The 25,171-nt window shown below is 39.7% G+C and overlaps 1 protein-coding gene and 1 non-coding gene across 2 annotated transcripts in view; both read left to right on the top strand.

Moving 5' to 3' along the window:
* The window catches only part of LOC130962947 (probable transcription factor At1g61730), a 97,654-nt gene that overhangs the window by 35,184 nt on the left and 37,299 nt on the right, over nt 1-25,171 (top strand). The window lies entirely within an intron of this gene.
* On the top strand, nt 5,811-5,914 carry LOC130964554 (small nucleolar RNA R71). Its single transcript, XR_009080643.1, has one exon. It is a non-coding gene; the product is annotated as a small nucleolar RNA R71 (small nucleolar RNA).

The raw sequence follows: 25,171 nt of genomic DNA on the forward strand, positions 1-25,171 counted from the left end.
TAGTTTTATTTTAAAATTAACAGTTTTCAATTTAAGATTGTCCAAAAGTAGAGTAGATGATTGCAAATATGTTAGTAATTATAATGTTAATGAGTTTGGATTATTGGTTGTGATTGTGATTGAATTTTTGGTTGTGGAAGTGAATAGTAATTGATTTTGGTGTTAGTACAATTATGATTATGTGCGTATGATTTGAAATTCGTTTAGAGTTTATGTACATCTTGCAAGGTTGTTTGGGATTGGATAGTTGTCAGAAGTTCTAATTTTTACTTAATAACGTAATTGGTTGCTGGTGCGCGAAATTGTGATCACTACACAACTTTGCACAACTAACCAGCAAGTGCACTGGGTCGTCCAAGTAATACCTTACGCGAGTAAGGGTCGATCCCACGGAGATTGTTGGTATGAAGCAAGCTATGGTCACCTTGTAAATCTCAGTCAGGCAGACTCAAATGGGTATAGTGGTATACGAATAAAGCATAAAGATAAAGATAGAGATACTTATGTAATTCATTGGTAGGAACTTCAGATAAGCGTATGAAGATGCCTTCCCTTCCGTCTCTCTGCTTTCCTACTGTCTTCATCCAATCCTTCTTACTCCTTTCCATGGCAAGCTTATGTAGGGTTTCACCGTTGTCAGTGGCTACCTCCCATCCTCTCAGTGAAAATGTTCCTATGCTCTGTCACAGCATATGGCTAATCAGCTGTCGGTTCTCGGTCAGGCCGGAATAGAATCCAGTGATTCTTTTGCGTCTGTCACTAACGCCCCGCCTGCTAGGAGTTTGAAGCACGTCACAGTCATTCAATCATTGAATCCTACTCAGAATACCACAGACAAGGTTTAGACCTTCCGGATTCTCTTGAATGCCGCCATCAGTTCTTGCCTATACCACGAAGATTCCGGTTAAAGAATCCAAGAGATATTCACTAGAGCCTTGGTTGCTTGAAGAACAAAAGTGGTTGTCAGTCACTTTGTTCATAAGTGAGAATGATGATGAGTGTCACGGATCATCACATTCATCAAGTTGAAGAACAAGTGATATCTTGGACAAAGAACAAGCGGAATTGAATAGAAGAACAATAGTAATTGCATTAATACTCGAGGTACAGCAGAGCTCCACACCTTAATCTATGGTGAGTAGAAACTCCACCGTTGAAAATACATAAGAACAAGGTCTAGGCATGGCCGAATGGCCAGCCTCCCAAATGATCTAAGAACTAGATGTCCAAAGATGAAAATACAATAGTAAAATGTCCTACTTATAGAGAACTAGTAGCCTAAGGTTTACAGAGATGAGTAAATGACATAAAAATCCACTTCCGGGCCCACTTGGTGTGTGCTTGGTCTGAGCAATGAAGCAATTTCGTGTAGAGACTCTTCTTGGAGTTAAACGCCAGCTTTTATGCCAGTTTGGGCGTTTAACTCCCATTTAGGTGCCAGTTCCGGCGTTTAACGCTGAGATTTCTGAGGGTGACTTTGAACGCCAGTTTGGGCCATCAAATCTTGGGCAAAGTATAGACTATCATATATTGCTGGAAAGCCCAGGATGTCTACTTTCCAACGCCGTTGAAAGCGCGCCAATTGGACTTCTGCAGCTCCAGAAAATCCACTTCGAATGCAGGGAGGTCAGAATCCAACAGCATCTGTAGTCCTTTTCAGTCTCTGGATCAGATTTTTGCTCAGGTCCCTCAATTTCAGCCAGAAAATACCTGAAATCACAGAAAAACACACAAACTCATAGTAAAGTCCAGAAAAGTGAATTTTAACTAAAAACTAATAAAAATATACTAAGAACTCAACTAAAACTACTAAAAACATACTAAAAACAATGCTAAAAAGGGTACAAATTATCCGCTCATCACAACACCAAACTTAAATTGTTGCTTGTCCCCAAGCAACTGAAAATCAAATAAGATAAAAAGAAGAGAATATACTATAGACTCCAAATTATCAATGAAACTTAGCTCCAAATTAGATGAGCGGGACTAGTAGCTTTTTGCCTCCGAACAGTTTTGGCATCTCACTTTATCCTTTGAAATTCAGAATGATTGGCTTCTTTAGGAACTCAGAATCCAAATAGTGTTATTGATTCTCCTAGTTAAGTATGATGATTCTTGAACACAGCTACTTATTGAGTCTTGGCCGTGGCCCAAAGCACTCTGTCTTCCAGTATTACCACCGGATACATTCATGCCACAGACACATAATTGGGTGAACCTTTTCAGATTGTGACTCAGCTTTGCTAGAGTCCCCAATTAGAGGTGTCCAGGGTTCTTAAGCACACTCTTTTTGCCTTGGATCACAACTTTATTTCTTTCTTTTTCTTTCTTTTTCTTTTTCTCTTTTTTTTTGTATTCACTGCTTTTTCTTGCTTCAAGAATCATTTTTATGATTTTTCAGATCCTCAGTAACATGTCTCCTTTTTCATCATTCTTTCAAGAGCCAACAATTTTAACATTCATGAACAACAAATTCAAAAGACATATGCACTGTTCAAGCATACATTCAGAAAACAAAAAGTATTGCCACCTCATCAAACCAATTAAGCTAGTTTTAAAGATGAATTTGAAATCCTGTACTTCTTGTTCTTTTGTGATTAAAAACAGTTTTCATTTAAGAAAGGTGATGGATTCATAGGACATTCATAACTTTAAGGCATAGACACTAAGACACTAATGATCATAAGACACAAACATGGACAAACATAAGCATAAAAATTCGAAAAAAAAACAAGAAAATAAAGAACAAGGAGATTAAAGAACGGGTCCACCTTAGTGATGGCGGCTTGTTCTTCCTCTTGAAGATCCTATGGAGTGCTTGAGCTCCTCAATGTCTCTTCCTTGTCTTTGTTGCTCCTCTCTCATGATTCTTTGATCTTCTCTAATTTCATGGAGGAGGATGGAATGTTCTTGGTGCTCCACCCTTAGTTGTCCCATGTTGGAACTCAATTCTCCTAGGGAGGTGTTTAGTTGTTCCCAATAGTTTTGTGGAGGAAAGTGCATCCCTTGAGGCATCTCAGGGATCTCATGATGAGAGGGGTCTCTTGTTTACTCCATCTTTTTCTTAGTGATGGACTTGTGGTCATGCCTTCTCAGTTGAACCAGCTTCCCTCTTGAGTTTCTCTTCCATTGAGCGCCCTCTTCACAAATGTTTATGAGGACTTGGTCCAACCTTTGATCAAAGTTGACCCTTCTTCATGGCCACAACTTCATAGAAGTGGTCTTGATGCACCCTTGAGATGAATCTCTCCATCTCCCATGACTCGGAGGAGGAGGCTTTTGCCTTCCCTTTCCTCTTTCTAGAGGTTTCTCCGGTCTTGGATGCCATAAATGGTTATGGAAAAACAAAAAGCAATGCTTTTACCACACCAAACTTAAAAGGTTTGCTCGTCCTCGAGCAAAAGAAGAAAGAAGAGAGTAGAAGGAGAAGAAATAGAGGAGAGGGAGGTGGCTTTTTGGTTCGGCCTTTATGGGTGGGTTTGGGTGGGGAAGTGGTTTGAATTTTGAATGGTGAGGTAGATGGGGTTTATTGAAGGATGGATGTGAGTGGTGAAGAGAAAGTGGGATTTGATAGGTGAGGAGTTTTTGGGGAAGAGGTGTTGAGGTGATTGGTGAATGAGTGAAGAAGAGAGTGAGTGGTGGGGTTGGTGGGGATCCTGTGGGGTCCACAGATCCTGTGGTGTCAAGGAAAAGTCATCCCTGCACCAAATGGCAAGCAAAATCACGTTTTGAGCCATTTTTGGCGTTAAACGCCGGGCTGGTGCCCATTCCTGGCGTTTAACGCCAGGTTCTTGCCCTTTTCTGGTGTTTAACGCCAGTCTGGTGCCCCTTTCTGGCGTTAAACGCCCAGAATGGTGCCAGACTGGGCGTTAAACGCCCAACTGCTAGCCTCACTGGCGTTTAAACGCCAGTGGGTTCTTCCTCCAGGGTGTGCTATTTTTCTTCCTGTTTTTCATTCTGTTTTTGCTTTTTCAATTGATTTTGTGACTTCTCATGATCATCAACCTACAAAATAAAATAGAATAACAAAAGAAAATAGATAACATATAACATTGGGTTGCCTCCCAACAAGCGCTTCTTTAATGTCAGTAGCTTGACAGAGGGCTCTCATGGAGCCTCATATTTTCTCAGAGCAATGTGGGAACCTCCCAACACCAAACTTAGAGTTTGAATGTGGGGGTTCAACACCAAACTTAGAGTTTGGTTGTGGCCTCCCAACACCAAACTTAGAGTTTGACTGTGGGGGCTCTGTTTGGCTCTGTTTTGAGAGAAGCTCTTCATGCTTCCTCTCCATGGTGACAGAGGGATATCCTTGAGCCTTAAACACAAAGGATTCTTCATTCACTTGAATGATCAGTTCGCCTCTATCAACATCAATCACAGCCTTTGCTGTGGCTAGGAAGGGTCTGCCAAGGATGATGGTTTCATCCATGCACTTCCCAGTCTCTAGGACTATGAAATCAGCAGGGATGTAATGGTTTTCAATTTTCACCAAAACATCCTCTACAAGTCCATGAGCTTGTTTTCTTGAATTGTCTGCCATCTCTAATGAGATTCTTGCAGCTTGCACCTCAAAGATCCCTAGCTTCTCCATTACAGAGAGAGGCATGAGGTTTACACTTGACCCTAAGTCACACAGAGCCCTCTTAAAGGTCATGGTGCCTATGGTACAAGGTATTGAAAACTTCCCAAGATCTTGTCTCTTTTGAGGTAATTTCTGCCTAGACAAGTCATCCAGTTCCTTGGTGAGCAAAGGAGGTTCATTCTCCCAAGTCTCATTTCCAAATAACTTGTCATTTAGCTTCATGATTGCTCCAAGGTATTTAGCAACTTGCTCTTCAGTGACATATTCATCCTCTTCAGAGGAAGAATACTCATCAGAGCTCATGAAAGGCAGAAGTAAGTCCAATGGAATCTCTATGGTCTCATTTTGAGCCTCAGAGTCCCATGGTTCCTCATTGGGGAACTCAATGGAGGTCAGTGCACGCCCACTGAGGTCTTCCTCAGTGGCGTTCACTTCCTCTCCTTCCTCTCCAAATTTGGCCATGTTGATGGCCTTGCACTCTCCTTTTGGATTTTCTTCTGTATTGCTTGGGAGAGTACTAGGAGGGAGTTCAGTAACTTTCTTGCTCAGCTGTCCCACTTGTGCCTCCAAATTCCTAATGGAGGACCTTGTTTCAGTCATGAAACTTTGAGTGGTTTTAATTAGATCAGAGACCATAGTTGCTAAGTCAGAGGGGTTCTGCTTAGAATTCTCTGTCTGTTGCTGAGAAGATGATGGAAAAGGCTTGCCATTGCTAAACCTGTTTCTTCCACCATTATTGTTATTGAAACCTTGTTGAGGTCTCTCTTGATTCTTCCATGAGAAATTTGGGTGATTTCTCCATGAAGAATTATAGGTGTTTCCATAGGGTTCTCCTAGGTAATTCACCTCTTCCATTGAAGGGTTCTCAGGATCATAGGCTTCTTCTTCAGATGAAGCATCCTTAGTACTGCTTGGTGCATTTTGCATTCCAGACAGACTTTGAGAAATCAAATTGACTTGTTGAGTCAATATCTTGTTCTGAGCCAATATGGCATTCAGAGCATCAATCTCAAGAACTCATTTCTTCTGATTAGTCCCATTGTTCACAGGATTCCTTTCAGAAGTGTACATGAATTGGTTATTTGCAACCATTTCAATTAGCTCTTGAGCTTCTGTAGGCGTCTTCTTCAAATGAAGAGATCCTCCAGCAGAGCTATCCAAAGACATCTTGGATAGTTCAGAGAGACCATCATAGAAAATACCTATGATGCTCCATTCAGAAAGCATGTCAGATGGACATTTTCTGATCAATTGTTTGTATCTTTCCCAAGCTTCATAGAGGGATTCTCCATCCTTTTGTCCGAAGGTTTGGACTTCCACTCTAAGCTTACTCAATTTTTGAGGTGGAAAGAACTTTGCCAAGAAGGCATTGACTAGCTTTTCCCATGAGTCCAGGCTTTCTTTAGGTTGTGAGTCCAACCATGTCCTAGCTCTGTCTCTTACAGCAAAAGGGAATAGCATAAGTCTGTAGACCTCAGGGTCAACCCCATTAGTCTTGATAGTGTCACAGATTTGCAAGAATTCAGCTAAAAACTGATGCGGATCTTCCAATGGAAGTCCATGAAACTTGCAATTCTGTTGCATTAGAGAAACTAATTGAGGCTTAAGCTCAAAGTTGTTTGCTCCAATGTCAGGGATAGAGATGCTTCTCCCATAGAAGTCGGGAGTAGGTCTAGTAAAGTCACCCAGCACCTTCCTTGCATTGTTGGCATTGTTGTTGTTTTCGGCTGCCATGGGTCCTTCTTCTTCTTTGAAGATTTCTGTTTAGGTCCTCTATAGAGAGTTGTGCCTTAGCTTCTCTTAGTTTTCGCTTCAAGGTCCTTTCAGGTTCAGGGTCAGCTTCAACAAGAATGCCTTTGTCTCTGCTCCTGCTCATATGAAAGAGAAGAGAACAAGAAGATGTGGAATCCTCTATGTCACAGTGTAGAGATTCCTTGAGGTGTCAGAAGAACAGAAAAATAGAAGACAGAAGTAGAAAATTCGAACTTATCAAAGAAGAAGGAGTTCGAATTTTTCATTAAGGAATAGTGTTAGTCCATAAATAGAAGGATGTTAGAGGAAAGGAAGTAATTTTCGAAAATTAAGTAAAAGACTTTGAAAACATTTTGAAAAACATTAATTGATTTTCGAAAAATAAAAGTGGGAAAGAAATCAAGTGATTTTTGCAAAAGATTTTGAATTTAGAAGTCAAAAAGATTTCATTGAAAACTATTTTGAGAAAGATGAGGTTAAGAAGATATGATTGGTTTTGAAAAAATGTGATTGAGAAGATATGATTTGAAAACAATTTTAAAAAGATTTGATTTTAAAAATTAATAACTTGGCTATCATGAAAAGATATGATTCAAACATTAAACCTTTCTCAACAGAAAAGGCAACATACTTGAAATGTTCAATCAAATCATTAATTGTTAGCAAGTATCTTTGAAAAAGGAAAGAAATTGATTTTGAAAACATTTGATTGAAAAGATATGATTTGAAAAAGATTTGATTTTGAAAAACTTTGAAAACTTGAAAAAAAATTGATTTGAAAACAAAATCCTCCCCCTTGTGCCATCCTGGCGTTAAACGCCCAGAATGGTGCACATTCTGGCGTTTAACGCCCAAAACTCTACCCTTTTGGGCGTTAAACGCCCAGCCAGGCACCCTGGCTGGCGTTTAAACGCCAGTCTGTCTTTTTCACTGGGCGTTTTGAACGCCCAGCTTTTTCTGTGCAATTCCTCTGCTGTATGTTCTGAATCTTCAATTCTCTATATTATTGACTTGAGAAGACACAAATTAAAAATATTTTTGGATTTTTTAATAATCAAAATGCAACTAAAATCAAATAACAATGCATGCAAGACACCAAACTTAGCAGTTTGTATACTACTGACACTAATGAGAATGCATATAAGACACACAAAACACTCAAGTCAAGAGAATTTAAAGATTAGAGTAAGAAATCATCAATAATATCTTGAAGATCCTTAAGACACATGAATGAATGCATGCAATTGACACCAAACTTAAAATGAGACTCTAGACTCAAACAAGAAACATAAAATATTTTTGATTTTTATGATTTTGTAATTTTTTTTGTGCTTTTTTTTCGAAAATTATATGGAAAAGAAAATAAAGGTATCAAAATTCTTAATGAGAATTCCAGGAATCATGCAATGTTAGTCTAAAGCTTTAGTCTAAAGGAATTAGACATGGCTAGCCAAGCTTCAGCAGGACATTGCATTCAAGAGCTAAATTGATGATAATCAATCAGCTTTGGTGATGGTAAAATCATCACCTTGAAACACTAGAATTCACTCTTAAGAATTCTGAAAAATACCTAATCTAAGCAACAAGATGAACCGTCAGTTGTCCATACACAAACCAATCCCCGGCAACGGCGCCAAAAACTTGGTGCGCGAAATTGTGATCACTACACAACTTTGCACAACTAACCAGCAAGTGCACTGGGTCGTCCAAGTAATACCTTACGCGAGTAAGGGTCGATCCCACGGAGATTGTTGGTATGAAGCAAGCTATGGTCACCTTGTAAATCTCAGTCAGGCAGACTCAAATAGGTATAGTGGTATACGAATAAAGCATAAAGATAAAGATAGAGATACTTATGTAATTCATTGGTAGGAACTTCAGATAAGCGTATGAAGATGCCTTCCCTTCCGTCTCTCTGCTTTCCTACTGTCTTCATCCAATCCTTCTTACTCCTTTCCATGGAAAGCTTATGTAGGGTTTCACCGTTGTCAGTGGCTACCTCCCATCCTCTCAGTGAAAATGTTCCTATGCTCTGTCACAGCATATGGCTAATCAGCTGTCGGTTCTCGGTCAGGCCGGAATAGAATCCAGTGATTCTTTTGCGTCTGTCACTAACGCCCCGCCTGCTAGGAGTTTGAAGCAGGTCACAGTCATTCAATCATTGAATCCTACTCAGAATACCACAGACAAGGTTTAGACCTTCCGGATTCTCTTGAATGCCGCCATCAGTTCTTGCCTATACCACGAAGATTCCAGTTAAAGAATCCAAGAGATATTCACTAGAGCCTTGGTTGCTTGTAGAACAAAAGTGGTTGTCAGTCACTTTGTTCATAAGTGAGAATGATGATGAGTGTCACGGATCATCACATTCATCAAGTTGAAGAACAAGTGATATCTTGGACAAAGAACAAGCGGAATTGAATTGAAGAACAATAGTAATTGCATTAATACTCGAGGTACAGCAGAGCTCCACACCTTAATCTATGGTGTGTAGAAACTCCACCGTTGAAAATACATAAGAACAAGGTCTAGGCATGGCCGAATGGCCAGCCTCCCAAATGATCTAAGAACTAGATGTCCAAAGATGAAAATACAATAGTAAAAGGTCCTACTTATAGAGAACTAGTAGCCTAAGGTTTACAGAGATGAGTAAATGACATAAAAATCCACTTCCGGGCCCACTTGGTGTGTGCTTGGGCTGAGCAATGAAGCAATTTCGTGTAGAGACTCTTCTTGGAGTTAAACGCCAGCTTTTATGCCAGTTTGGGCGTTTAACTCCCATTTAGGTGCCAGTTCCGGCGTTTAACGCTGAGATTTCTGAGGGTGACTTTGAACGCCGGTTTGGGCCATCAAATCTTGGGCAAAGTATGGACTATCATATATTGCTGGAAAGCCCAGGATGTCTACTTTCCAACGCCGTTGAGAGCGCGCCAATTGGGCTTCTGTAGCTCCAGAAAATCCACTTCGAATGCAGGGAGGTCAGAATCCAACAGCATCTGCAGTCCTTTTCAGTCTCTGGATCAGATTTTTGCTCAGGTCCCTCAATTTCAGCCAGAAAATACCTGAAATCACAGAAAAACACACAAACTCATGGTAAAGTCCAGAAAAGTGAATTTTAACTAAAAACTAATAAAAATATACTAAGAACTCAACTAAAACTACTAAAAACATACTAAAAACAATGCCAAAAAGGGTACAAATTATCCGCTCATCAGTTGCTGAGTCAAGTTATAAAGAGTATATTATGAGATTGAGGTTTAATAAATGATAAATACATCGAGTCTGAATTTCTAAATTGAGTTCTTAAAATTGATTTCTTAACTAAAAGTAGTAATTTTGTGAGTTTATAAATGATTTTACAAGGATTGGACTCAAATGTTGATTATTGAGAACCTTATGTTTGATAAGTGCTGATGGAAGGCTGGTAAACTGTTGAGAAGTTATGAAAGTGAGGGAGCCCGTAAGGGTGGTGATGCATGTGCATCTTAGTTAGATTAGCTTCTTAGTTTAGTTAGTTTTAGCTTAATTGCATTCATTATCTTTGAAATAAACAAGTACCTTGATGAGTTTTACCTCCATACATTAAAATACCAAGAACTAGGTATATGTTGGCCAAATTCATGCAAATAATTCAAGGAACTTATAAATGAATTAGTATGAATGAATCTCTTGAAATTGGCTGCATAGAATGGCAAAACTTTGAGGCAAGTTCTTTGGTTAATGATAGGTGATGGAGCAAGAAAGCCTTGAAGCAAGTTGCCAACTCAAGTTAGCAACTCCAACAACAAGTTGCCAACTCCAATACAAATTCTTGGCTCCAAGGAAGGAAGAGCACGTTGCCAACTTAAGTTGCTAACTCCAATACAAATTCTTGGCTCCATGAAGGATGAGAAGCATGTTGGCAACTCAAGTTGCCAACTCCAATATGGAATTCAAGCTCCATGAAGATAACAAGCACGTTGGCAACTCAAGTTGCTAACTCCAATATGGAATTCAAGATTGCAAGCTCCTGGAAGATAACAAGCACGTTGGCAACTTGAAAACCAAGTTGGCAACGCCCTTATAATAAGCTTCAGCCCTGGAAGGCAACATGCACGTTGCCAACTTGAAGATTATGAAGGCGTGTTTGCCAATAACACCTGCGACCCTGGCAGTCTGACCTTGTCCCCTTGAATGGAGCATAACTTGAGCTACAGAGTTCAATTGAGGTGCTTTCAGTTGCATTGGAAAGATGACATTCAAAGCCTTCCAACGATGTTTAATAGTCGATAGTGGGGCACAAAATTGAAGCTCAAACCATAGTCATCTTTAAGTCCCAAAAACAAGAACAAGGATCTTGAATCCAAGGAGCAGAAGAGCATGTTGCCAACCTGAGTTAGTGATGAGCAGATATTTTATACGCTTTTTTGGGGTTAATTTCATGTAGATTATAGTATGTTTTAGTTAGTTTTTAGTAGATTTTTATTAGTTTTTAGGCAAAATTCATATTTGTAGACTTTTACTATGAGTTTGTGTGTTTTTTTGTAATTTCAGGTATTTTCTGGCTGAAATTGAGGGAGCTGAGCAAAAATCTGATTTAGGCTGAAAAAGAACTGCTAATGGTGTTGGATTCTGAACTCCCTGCACTCGGAATAGATTTTTTGGAGCTACAAGAGTCCAATTGATGTGCTCTCAATTGGGTTGGAAATTAGACATCCAGGGCTTTCCAGCAATACATAATAGTTCATACTTTTCGCGAAGATAGATGACATAAACTGGCGTTCAACGCCAATTCCATGTTGCAGTCTGGTGTTCAGCGCCAGAAACAGGTTGCAAGTTGGAGTTCAACGCCGGAAACAGGTTACAACCTGGCATTCAACTCCAGAAACTGCCCATGCACGTGAGAAGCTTAAGTCTCAGCCCCAGCACACACCAAGTGGGCCCCAAAAGTGGATTTCTGCTCTATTCATCTTAGTTTACTCATTTTCTGTAAACCTAGGCTACTAGTTTAGTATTTAAACAACTTTTAGAGACTTATTTTGTATCTCATGACATTTTAGATCTGAATTTTGTACTTTTTGATGGCATGAGTCTCTAAACTCCATTGTTGGGGGTGAGGAGCTCTGCAGCGTCTCGATGAATTAATACAATTATTTCTGTTTTCCATTCAAACACGCTTGTTCCTATCTAAGATATTCATTCGCGCTTCACTATGAATAAGGTAATGATCTGTGACACTCATCACCTTCCTCAATCCATGAACGTGTGCCTAATAACCACCTCCGTTCTACATTAGATTGAATGAGAATCTCTTAGATTCCTTAATCAGAATCTTCGTGGTATAAGCTAGAATCCATTGGCAGCATCCTTGAGAATCCGAAAAGTCTAAACCTTGTCTGTGGTATTCTGAGTAGGATTCTGGGATTGGATGACTGTGACGAGCTTAAAACTCGTGAGTGTTGGGCATAGTGACAGACGCAAAAGGATCAACGGATCTTATTCCGACATGATCGAGAACCGACAGATGATTAGCTGTGCTATGACAGAGCATTTGGACCATTTTCACTGAAAGGATGGGAAGTAGCCATTGACAATGGTGATGCCCTACAAACAGCTTTCCAAGGAAGGAGCCTTGCATTTATGAAAGTGAGAAAGCATTATGTTGCAGGAATTCAGAGAACAAAGCATCTCCAAAACTCCAACATATTCTCCATTACTGCATAATAAGTATTTATTTCATGCTCTTTTACTTTTTACAATTAAAACTAAAAATTATTATTGATATTATATCCTGACTAAGAATAATAAGATAACCATAGCTTGCTTCAAGCCGACAATCTCCGTGGGATTCGACCCTTACTCACGTAAGGTATTACTTGGATGACCTAGTGCACTTGCTGGTTAGTTGTGCGGATTGCAAAAGTGTGATTGCAATTTCATGCACCAAGTTTTTGGCGCCGTTGTCGGGGATTGTTTGAGTTTGAACAACTGACGGTGATTCTTGTTACTTAGATTAGGAAAAATTTTTCTTTTTGGTTTAGAGTCACTAGAATTGCATTTTCTATTATTCCTTTTTTTAAAAATTTTTCTTCAAAAAAAAAAAGAAAAAAAATTTTATTTTTCTTTATAAATTGTTAGTTTTTCGTGAGTTTAGTGTCTTGTTGTAAGTTTGGTGTCAATTGCATGCTTGTCTTTGTCTTTCAATTTTCGAATTGCATGCTCTTTATTTTTCCTTGATCTTCAAATTGTTCTTGTAAATTTTTCTTGTTTAATCTTTGGTTTTTCCTATTCTCTGTGTTTTTCGTGTTTTCCTTGTGCATTTTCAAAATATTTATTTTTAGTTATTAAAAATACCTCTTTAAAATACGTTACATTTATAGCACAATTGGCTAGAGCGTTGGTTTATGTTCTTAGTAATTGGGCATCTTCTTTTTAAAATCTTTTTCAAAAATAATTTTTCTTTGATTGAATCTTGTGCCAAACTTTAAGTTTGCTGTTCTCTTGTTAATTTTCTTTAATTTTCGAAAATTTAATTTGGTTTTCAAAAAAAAAATTTATGTTTGGTGTTCTTTCTTTTGTTCTTGTTGTTCTTGTGAATCTTCAAAGTGTTCTTAATTCTTCTTTGTGTTTTGATCTTAAAATTTTTAAGTTTGGTATCCATTGATATTTTCCCTCCAAAATTTTCGAAAGCAAGGAACATTAGATCTAAAAATTTTAAGTATTGTGTCTTTTGTGAGTTTTTCTCTTTCATCATAAAATTCAAAAATAAAAAAAATTATCTTCTTTAACTATTTTTAAGCAAATTTTTCGAAATTTTCTATAAAAATTCAGATTTCAATTTTAAGAATTTTCAAAATCTTATCCTTTTAAGATTAAAAAAAAATCACATCTTTTTCAAAAATATCGTAACCACTTTTTCTCTCCTCATTTTTTTTCGAAAATTTTTAAAATATTTTTTAATTTTTATTTTTATTTTTTTATTTTAGTTTTATTTTATTTTGTTTTATTATTTCGAAAATTACTTTTTTTATAATAAAATAAATCCACATCATTTCTCTTTCTCTATCATGGACCTAAGTGGAAATGAACAGTCCAGAAGGACTCTGGGGTTATATGCTAACCCCACTACTTCTTCATATGGAAGTAGTATATGTGTACCCTCCATTGGAGTTAGTAGTTTTGAGTTGAATCCTCAGCACATTATCATGGTGCAGCAAAGTTGCCAGTATTTTGGTCTTCCACAGGAAGAACCTACAGAGTTTTTGGCACAGTTTTTACAAATTGCTGACACAGTACATGATAAAGAAGTAGATCAGGATGTCTACAGGCTATTACTGTTTCCATTTGCTGTAAAAGACCAAGCCAAGAAGTGGTTAAATAACCAACCTAAGGCTAGCATAAAGACATGGAAACAGTTGTCAAAAAAATTCCTGAATCAATACTTCCCTCCAAAACGAATGACACAGCTAAGGCTGAGCATCCAAGGCTTTAAACAAGGAGATAATGAATCTCTTTATGATGCCTGGGAGAGATACAGAGAGATGCTGAGAAAATGCCCCTCTGAAATGTTTTCAGAGTGGGTGCAGTTAGACATCTTCTATTATGGGCTTACAGAGAGAGCTAAGATTTCTCTAGACCACTCAGCTGGTAGATCTATACACATGAGAAAGACAATAGAAGAAGCTCAAGAGCTTATTGATACAGTTGCCAGAAATCAGCATCTGTACCTAAGCAGTGAATCTTCCATCAACGAAGAGGCTAAGACAATAACTGCTGAACTCAGTCCTGCAGATCAAGCTACTGAATTCAATCAGCAATTAGATTTTCTAACAAAACAGTTAGCCGAATTCAAGGAAATATTGCAAGAAACAAGAATGGCTAATATGAATATGGAAGTGCAGTTGAAGCAAACAGAATAGCAGTTATCAAAACAAATAACAGAAGAATGCCAAGCAGTTCAATTAAGAAGTGGAAAAACATTAAATACCTCACTTCAAGGCAGCAGGAAGCCAAGAAATGAACAGACTACTACCCAAAATCCCTTTGAGGATAGTCAGAGCCCAGAGAGGAATAATTATGGCGCTCAAACGCTAGATAATGGGTGGAAAGCTGGCGTTGAATGCCCAACCCATGCTCAGTCCTGGCGTCCAACACCAGAAACAAGCAAGGAACTGGCGTTGAACGCCCAAAGGAAGCTCAGTTCTGGCATTCAGACACTAGAAACAGATAAGGAGTTGGCGTCTAATGCCACTCCAGCTTCCACCCCTGGTATTCAAACACCAGTGGGGGATCAGACATATACAAGTGCTGATAGCAACTCCTCTAAAAATGCTTCTCAACCCAGGGCTGTAGGCAATAAACCTGCAGCAACTAAAGTTGAGGAATACAAAGCCAAAATGCCTTATCCTCATAAACTCCGCCAAGTGGAACAGGATAAGCAATTTTCCCGCTTTGCAGACTATCTCAGGACTCTTGAGATAAAGATTTCGTTTTCAAAGGCACTTGTGCAAATACCCTCTTATGCTAAGTTCATGAAAGAGATCTTAAGTCATAAGAAGGATTGGAGGGAAACTGAGAAAGTTTACCTCACTGAAGAATACAGTGCAGTCATTCTGAAAAGCTTACCTGAGAAGCTTAAAGATCTGGGAAGCTTTATGATACCATGCACATTAGAAGGTACTTGTACCAAGCAAGCTCTATGTGATCTTGGGGCAAGTATTAACCTAATACCTGCAGCTACTATCAAAAAACTTGGGTTGACTGATGAAGTTAAACCAACCCAGATTTGTCTCCAACTTGTTGATGGCTCCATTAAATACCCATCAGGCGTAATTGAAGACATGATTGTCAAGGTTGGGCCATTTGCCTTTCCCACTAACTTTGTGGTGCTGGAAATGGAAGAGCACAAGAGTGCAACTCTCATTCTAGGAAGACCTTTCCTAGCAACTGGACGAACCTTCATTGACGTCCAAAAAGGGGAAGTGACCCTAAGAGTCAATGAGGACGAGTTTAAGTTGAATGTTGTCAAAGCTATGCAGCATCCAGACACCCAAAATGACTGCATGAGCATTGATATTATTGACTCTCTGGTAAAAGAGGTCAATATGACTGAGAGTCTCGAATCAGAGCTAGAGGATATCTTTAAAGATGTTCAGCCTGATCTGGAGAAACCAGAGAGAATACTAGAACCTCTGAAAATAACTCAGGAAGAGGAGAAACCTCCCAAACCCGAGCTCAAACCATTCCCACCATCACTGAAATATACATTTTTGGGAGAAGGTGATACCTTTTCTGTAATCAGAATCTCTACCTTAGAGCCACAGGAAGAGGAAGCACTAATTCAAGTGCTAAGAACACACAAGACAGCTCTTGGGTGGTCCATCAGTGATCTTAAGGGCATTAGCCCAGCCAGATGCATGCACAAGATCCTATTGGAGGGTGACGCTAAGCCAGTGGTTCAACCACAGAGGCGGCTGAATCCAGCCATGAAGGAGGTGGTGCAGAAGGAGGTCACTAAATTACTAGAGGCTAGGATTATTTATCCCATTTCTGATAGCCCCTGGGTAAGCCCTGTCCAAGTCGTCCCTAAGAGGGGTGGTATGACAGTGGTCCATAATGAAAAAAATGAACTGATTCCTACAAGAATAGTTATAGGGTGGCGTATGTGTATTAATTACAGAAGGCTCAATACAGCTACCAGAAAGGATCATTTTCCTTTACCATTCATAGACCAAATGCTAGAAAGACTAGCAAGTCATGAATACTACTGCTTCCTGGATGGATATTCAGGTTATAATCAAATTGCAGTAGATCCCCAAGATCAAGAAAAAATAGCATTCACATGTCCATCCGGCGTATTTGCATACAGAAGGATGCCATTTGGCCTGTGCAATGCACCTGCAACCTTTCAAAGGTGCATGCTCTCTATTTTCTCTGATATGGTGGAAAAATTTTTAGAAGTCTTCATGGATGACTTTTCAATATTTGGAGATTCATTCAGCTCCTGTCTTGACCATCTAGCACTTGTTCTAAAGAGGTGCCAAGAGACTAACCTGGTTTTAAACTGGGAAAAATGTCACTTTATGGTGACTGAAGGAATTGTCCTTGGGTACAAAATTTTGAACAAGGGAATAGAGGTGGATCAAGTGAAGGTAGAGGTAATTGAAAAATCACCACCACCTGCCAATGTTAAGGCAATCAGAAGTTTTCTGGGGCATGCAGGATTCTATAGGAGGTTTATAAAAGATTTTTCAAAAATTGCCAAACCTCTGAGTAATCTGCTAGCTGCTGACATGCCATTTATCTTTGATAAGGAGTGTCTGCAGGCGTTTGAGACTTTGAAAGCTAAGCTGGTCACAGCACCAGTCATCTCTGCACCAGACTGGACACTACCATTTGAACTGATGTGTGATGCCAGTGACCATGTCATTGGTGCAGTGTTGGGACAAAGGCATGACAAGCTTCTGCACGTCATTTACTATGCCAGTCGTGTTTTAAATGATGCACAGAAGAACTACACAACCACAGAAAAAGAGTTACTTGCAGTGGTTTACGCCATTGACAAGTTTAGATCTTATTTAGTAGGATCAAAAGTGATTGTGTACACTGACCATGCTTCTCTTAAATATCTACTCAAAAAGCAGGATTCAAAATCCAGACTCATCATATGGGTGTTGCTTCTGCAAGAGTTTGATAGAAATAAGAGACAGAAAAGGGACAGAGAACTAAGTAGCAGATCACCTGTCCCGAATAGAACCAGTAGAAGGGGCGTCCCTCCCTCTTATTGAGATCTCTGGAAACTTTCCGGATGAGCAAATCTTTGCCATCCAGGAAGTGCCATGGTTTGCAGACATTACAAACTACAAGGTAGTGAGATTCATACCCAAAGAGTACAGTAGGCAGCAATCAAAGAAATTGATTACTGATGTAAAGTACTATCTTTGGGATGAACCATATCTCTTAAAGAGATGTGCAGACGGAGTAATCCATAGATGTGTGCCTAAAGAAGAAGCACAGAAGATCCTCTGGCACTGCCATGGATCACAGTATGGAGGACATTTTGGAAGTGAGCGAACAACCACAAGAGTTCTCCAATGTGGCTTCTACTGGCCTACTCTCTATAAAGACTCTCGAGTGTTTGTACTTAATTGTGACAGTTGCCAAAGATCTGGCAATCTACCTCACAGTTATGCCATGCCTCAACAAGGGATCTTGGAGATTGAATTGTTTGATGTATGGGGTATTGACTTCATGGGGCTTTTCCCACCATCATACTCAAACACTTATATTCTGGTGGCAGTGGATTATGTATCCAAATGGGTGGAAGCTATTGCAACACCAACTAATGATACTAAGACAGTACTGAAATTCCTCCAGAAACACATCTTCAGTAGATTTGGTATCCCTAGAGTACTAATCACTGATAGGGGCATTCATTTCTGCAATAAACAGCTTTACTCTGCTTTGGTTCGAAATGGAGTTAGTGATGAGCGGATAAATTGTACACTTTTTGGCATTGTTTTTAGTGTGTTTCTAGTAGGATTTAGTTAGTTTTTAGTATATTTTTATTAGTTTTTAGTTAAAATTTACTTTTCTGGACTTTACTATGAGTTTGTGTGTTTTTCTGTGATTTCAGGTATTTTCTGGCTGAAATTGAGGGACCTGAGCAAAAATCTGATTCAGAGACTGAAAAGGACTGCAGATGCTGTTGGATTCTGACCTCCCTGCACTCGAAGTGGATTTTCTGGAGCTACAGAAGCCCAATTGGCGCGCTCTCAACGGCGTTGGAAAGTAGACATCCTGGGCTTTCCAGCAATATATGATAGTCCATACTTTGCCCAAGATTTGATGGCGGCATTAAAGAGAATCCGGAAGGCCTAAACCTTGTCTGTGGTATTCTGAGTAGGATTCAATGATTGAATGACTGTGACGAGCTTCAAACTCGCGATTGTGGGGCGTTAGTGACAGACGCAAAAGAATCACTGGATTCTATTCTGACATGATCGAGAACCGACAGCTGGATAGCCGTGCCGTGACAGGGTGCGTTGAACATTTCCACTGAGAGGACGGGACTGTAGCCATTGACAACGGTGATGCCCAACATACAGCTTGCCATGGAAAGGAGTAAGAAGGATTGGATGAAGATAGTAGGAAAGCAGAGAGACAGAAGGGACAAAGCATCTCCATTCGCTTATCTGAAGTTCTCACCAATGAATTACATAAGTATCTCTATCTTTATCTTTATCTTTTATTCATATATCATCCATAACCATTTGAGTCTGCCTGACTGAGATTTACAAGGTGATCATAGCTTGCTTCATACCAACAATCTCCGTGGGATCGACCCTTACTCGCGTAAGGTTTATTACTTGGACGACCCAGTGCACTTGCTGGTTAGTTGTGCGAAGTTGTGTTTATGCCATGGTATTGAGCACCAAGTTTTTGGATTCATTACTGGGGATTATTTGAGTTGTGAAAAGTAGTGATCACAATTTCGTGCACCAAGTTTTTGGCGCCGTTGCCGGGGATTGTTTCGAGTATGGACAACTGACGGTTCATCTTGTTGCTTAGATTAGGTATTTTTCAGAGTTCTTAAGAATGAATTCTAGTGTTTCAAGGTGATGATCTTATTATCACCAAAGCTGATTGATTCTCATCAATTTAGCTCTTGAATGCAATGTCCTGCTGAAGCTTGGCTATCCATGTCTAATTCCTTTAGACTGAAGCTTTAGACTAACATTGCATGATTCCTGGAATTCTCATTAAGAATTTTGATACCATTATTTTCTTTTTCACTTAATTTTCGAAAAATCCAAAAAAATTTACAAAATAAAAAAAAAACCCAAAAATATGTTATGTTTCTTATTGAGACACTAGTCTCATTTTAAGTTTGGTGTCTTGCATGCATTGTTTATTTGATCTTGGTTCTATTTTCAAGTCAATAATACAGGGAACTGAAGATTCAGTACATGCAGCAGAGGAATTATACAGAAAAAGCTGGGCGTTCAAAACGCCCAGTGAGGAAGGCAAACTGGCGTTTAAACGCCAGCCAGGGTGCCTGGCTGGGCATTTAACGGCCAAAAGGGTAGTGCTTTGGGCGTTAAACGCCAGAATGTGCACCATTCTGGGCGTTTAACGCCAGAATGTGCACAAGAGGGAAGATTCTATTTTCAATTCAAATTTTTTTCAAGTTTTCAAATTTTTTCAAAATCAAATCTTTTTCAAATCAAATCTTTTCAATCAAATCTTTTTCAAAATCAATTTCTTTCCTTTTTCAAAGATACTTGCTAACAATTAATGATTTGATTCAACATTTCAAGTATGTTGCCTTTTCTGTTGAGAAAGGTTTAATGTTTGAATCATATCTTTTCTTGTTAGCCAAGTCATTATTTTTTTTAAAATCAAATCTTTTTAAAAAGTTTTCAATCATATCTTCTTCAAAATCTTTTTCAAAATGATTTTTAAAATCTTTTTAATTAATTTTCGAAAAAATCCCTTCCCCTCCTCTCACATCCTTCTATTTATGGAGTACCACTCCTCCTCAATGCACAATTCGAACTCTATCTCACTAAGTTCGAATTCTTCTACCTCTTCCTCCTATTTTTCTGTTCCTCTGACACCTCAAGGAATCTCTATACTGTGACATAGAGGATTCCATATTTTCTTGTTCTTTTCTCTTTCATATGAGCAAGAGCAAAGACAAAAGCATTCTTGATGAGGCTGACCCTGAACCTGAAAGGACCTTGAAGCGAAAGCTAAGAGAGGCTAAAGCACAATTTTCTGTAGAGGACCTAACAGAAATCTTCAAAGAAGAAGAACCCATGGCAGCCGAAAACAACAACAATGCCAACAATGCAAGGAAGGTGCTGGGTGACTTTACTACACCTACTCCCGACTTCTATGGGAGAAGCATCTCTATCCCTGCCATTGGAGCAAACAACTTTGAGCTTAAGCCTCAATTAGTTTCTCTAATGCAACAGAATTGCAAGTTCCATGGACTTCCATTGGAAGATCCTCATCAGTTTTTGGCTGAATTCTTGCAAATCTGTGACACTATCAAGACTAATGGGGTTGACCCTGAGGTCTACAGACTTATGCTATTCCCTTTTGCTATAAGAGACAGAGCTAGAATATGGTTAGATTCACAACCTAAAGAAAGCCTGAACTCTTGGGAAAAGCTAGTCAATGCCTTCTTGGCAAAGTTCTTTCCACCTCAAAAATTGAGTAAGCTTAGAGTGGAAGTCCAAACCTTCAGACAGAAGGAAGGAGAATCCCTCTATGAAGCTTGGGAAAGATACAAACAATTAATCAGAAAGTGTCCCTCTGACATGCTTTCTGAATGGAGCATCATAGGTATTTTCTATGATGGTCTCTCTGAACTATCCAAGATGTCATTGGATAGCTCTGCTGGAGGATCTCTTCATCTGAAGAAGACACCTGCAGAAGCTCAAGAACTAATTGAAATGGTTGCAAATAACCAATTCATGTACACTTCTGAAAGGAATCCTATGAACAATGGGACAAATCAGAAGAAAGGAGTTCTTGAGATTGATACTCTGCATGCCATACTGGCTCAGAACAAAATATTGACTCAGCAAGTCAATTTGATTTCTCAAAGTCTGTCTGGAATGCAAGCTGCATCAGGCAGTACTAAGGATGCTTCATCTGAAGAAGAAGCTTATGATTCTGAGAACCCTTCAATGGAAGAGGTGAATCACATGGGAGAACCCTATGGAAACACCTATAATTCTTCATGAAGAAATCATTCAAATTTCTCATGGAAGGATCAACAGAGACCTCAACAAGGTTTCAACAACAATAATGGTGGAAGAAACAGGTTCAGCAATGGCAAGCCTTTTCCATCATCTTCTCAGCAACAGACAGAGAATCCTAAGCAGAACCACTCTGACTTAGCAACCATGGTCTCTGATCTAATCAAAACCACTCAAAGTTTCATGACTGAAACAAGGTCCTCCATTAGGGATTTGGAGGCACAAGTGGGACAGCTGAGCAAGAAAATTACTGAACTTCCTCCTAGTACTCTTCCAAGCAATACAGAAGAAAATCCAAAAGGAGAGTGCAAGGCCATCAACATGGCCGAATTTGGAGAGGAGGAAGAGGCAGTGAACGCCACTGAGGAAGACCTCAATGGATGTCCACTGGCCTCCAATGAGTTTCCTAAAGAGGAACTATGGGAATCTGAGGCTCAAAATGAGACCATAAAGATTCCATTGGACTTACTTCTGCCATTCATGAGCTCTGATGAGTATTCTTCCTCTGAAGAGGATGAGTATGTCACTAAAGAGCAAGTTGCTAAATACCTTGGAGCAATCATGAAGCTAAATAACAAGTTATTTGGTAATGAGACTTGGGAGGATGAACCCCCTTTGCTCACCAAAGAACTGGATGATTTGTCTAGGCAGAAATTACCTCAAAAGAGACAAGATCCTGGGAAGTTTTCAATACCTTGTACCATAGGCACCATGACCTTCAAGAAGGCTCTGTGTGACTTAGGGTCAAGTGTAAACCTCATGCATCTCTCTGTAATGGAGAAGCTAGGGATCTTTGAGGTACAAGCTGCAAGAATCTCACTAGAGATGGCAGACAACTCAAGAAAACAAGCTTATGGACTTGTAGAGGATGTTTTGGTGCAGATTGAAGACCATTACATCCCTGCTAATTTCATAGTCCTAGAGACTGGGAAGTGCATGGATGAATCCATCATCCTTGGCAGACCCTTCCTAGCCACAGCAAAGGCTGTGATTGACGTTGATAGAGGTGAATTGATCATTCAAGTGAATGAAGAAGCCTTTGTGTTTAAGGCTCAAGGATATCCCTCTGTCACCATGGAGAGGAAGCATGAAGAGCTTCTCTCAAAACAGAGCCAAACAGAGCCCCCACAGTCAAACTCTAAGTTTGGTGTTGGGAGGCCACAACCAACTTCTAAGTTTGGTGTTGAACCCCCACATTCAAACTCTAAGTTTGGTGTTGGGAGGTTCCAACATTGCTCTGAGTATCTGTGAGGCTCCATGAGAGCCCACTGTCAAGCTACTGACATTAAAGAAGCGCTTGTTGGGAGGCAACCCAATGTTATATTTTATCTATTTTTCTTTGTTATTTTATGTTTTCTGTAGGTTGATGATCATGAGAAGTCACAAAATCAATTGAAAAAGCAAAAACAGAATGAAAAACAGAAAGAAAAACAGCACACCCTGGAGGAAGATCCTGCTGGCGTTTAAACGCCAGTAAGGGTAGCAGTTGTGCGTTTAACGCCCAGTCTGGCACCATTCTGGGCGTTTAACGCCAGAAAGGGGCACCAGACTGGCGTTAAACGCCAAGAAAGGGCAAGAAGCTGGCGTTAAACGCCAGAAATGGGCACCAGCCCGGCGTTTAACGCCTGAATTGGCAAAAGGGTGCATTTTTCGCACACCACTTGGTGTAGGGTTGAATTTTCCTTGACACCTCAGGATCTGTGGACCCCACAGGATCCCCACCTACCCCACCACCCTCTCTCTTCTTCTTCACCCATTCACCAATCAACTCAACACCTCTTCCCCAAAAACCCTTCACCTATCAAATCCCATCTTTCTCTTCACCACTCACACCCATCCTTCATAAAACCTCACCTACCTCACCATTCAAATTCAAACCACTTTCCCTCCCAAACCCACCCATTCAAAACCGAACCCTACCCCTCTCTCCACTCCTATATAAACCCATCTTCACCCCTTCATTTTCACACAACCTAAACACTACTTCTCCCCCTTTGGCCGAACCACAAAGCCACCTCCATCTCCTCTATTTCTTCTTCTTCTACTCTCTTCTTTCTTCTTTTGCTCGAGGACGAGCAAACCTTTTAAGTTTGGTGTGGTAAAAGCATTGCTTTTTGTTTTTCCATAACCATTTATGGCATCCAAGGCCGGAGAAACCTCTAGAAAGAGGAAAGGGAAGGCAAAAGCTTTCACCTCTGAGTCATGGGAGATGCAGAGATTCATCTCAAGGGTGCATCAAGACCACTTCTATGAAGTTGTAGCCTTGAAGAAAGTGATCCCCGAGGTCCCTTTCAAACTCAAAAAGAGTGAATATCCGGATATCCGACATGAGATTCGAAGAAGAGGTTGGGAAGTTCTTACTAACCCCATTCGACAAGTCGGAATCTTAATGGTTCAAGAGTGCTATGCCAATCCATGGATCACCAAGAACCATGATCAAAGTGTGAACCCAGACCCAAAGAATTGGCTTACAATGGTTCGGGGGAAATACTTAGATTTTAGTCCAGAAAATGTAAGGTTGGCATTCAACTTGCCCATGATGCAAGGAGATGAACATCCTTACACTAGAAGGGTCAACTTTGATCAAAGGTTGGACCAAGTCCTCACAAACATTTGTGAAGAGGGCACCCAATGGAAGAGAGATTCAAGAGGGAAGCCGGTTCAACTGAGAAGGCACGACCTCAAGCCCATGGCTAGAGGATGGTTAGAGTTTATCCAACGCTCAATCATTCCCACTAGCAACCGGTCCAAAGTTACTATAGACCGGGCCATCATGATTCATAGTATCATGATTGGAGAGGAAGTGGAAGTTCATGAGGTTATAGCCCAAGAACTCTATAAGGTGGCGGACAAGTCCTCTACCTTGGCAAGGTTAGCCTTTCCTCATCTCATTTGTCACCTCTGTTATTCAGTTGGAGTGGACATAGAAGGAGACATCCTCATTGATGAGGACAAGCCCATCACTAAGGAAAAGATGGAGCAAACAAGAGACCCCACTCATCATGAAATCCCTGAGATACCTCAAGGGATGCACCTTCCTCCACAAAACTATTGGGAGCAAATCAACACCTCCCTAGGAGAATTGAGTTCCAACATGGGACAACTAAGGGTGGAGCACCAAGAACGTTCCATCCTCCTCCATGAAATTAGAGAAGATCAAAGAATCATGAGAGAGGAGCAACAAAGGCAAGGAAGAGACATTGAGAAGCTCAAGCACTCCATAAGATCTTCAAGTGGAAGAACAAGCCACCATCACTAAGGTGGACCCGTTCTTTAATCTCCTTGTTCTTTATTTTCTTGTTTTTTGAATTTTCATGCTTATGTTTATCCATGTTTGTGTCTTATGATCATTAGTGTCTTAGTGTCTATGCCTTAAAGTTATGAATGTCCTATGAATCCATCACCTCTCTTAAATAAACAATGTTCTTAATTGAAAAAGAGAAGAATTGCATGAATTTTGAATTTTATAACAGATTAATTATTTTGATGTGGTGGCAATACTTTTGTTTTCTGAATGTATGCTTGAACAGTGCATATGTCTTTTGAATTTGTTGTTCATGAATGTTAAAATTGTTGGCTCTTGAAAGAATGATGAAAAAGGAGACATGTTACTGAGGATCTGAAAAATCATAAAAATGATTCTTGAAGCAAGAAAAAACAGTGAATACAAAAAAAAAAGAAGAAGCGGAAAAAAAACGAAAAAAAGAAAAAAGGGAGAAAGAAAAAGAAAGAAAAAGAAAGAAATAAAGTTGTGATCCAAGGCAAAAAGAGTGTGCTTAAGAACCCTGGACACCTCTAATTGGGGACTTTAGCAAAGCTAAGTCACAATCTGAAAAGGTTCACCCAATTATGTGTCTGTGGCATGTATGTATCCGGTGGTAATACTGGAAGACAGAGTCCTTTGGGCCACGGCCAAGACTCGTAAAGTAGCTGTGTTCAAGAATCATCATACTTAACTAGGAGAATCAATAACACTATCTGGATTCTGAGTTCCTAAAGAAGCCAATCATTCTGAATTTCAAGGGATAGAGTGAGATGTCAAAACTGTTCAGAGGTAAAAAGCTAAAAGCCCCGCTCATCTAAT

Source organism: Arachis stenosperma, chromosome 2, assembly GCF_014773155.1.
Source record: "Arachis stenosperma cultivar V10309 chromosome 2, arast.V10309.gnm1.PFL2, whole genome shotgun sequence".
Classification (NCBI taxonomy): Eukaryota; Viridiplantae; Streptophyta; class Magnoliopsida; order Fabales; family Fabaceae; genus Arachis; species Arachis stenosperma.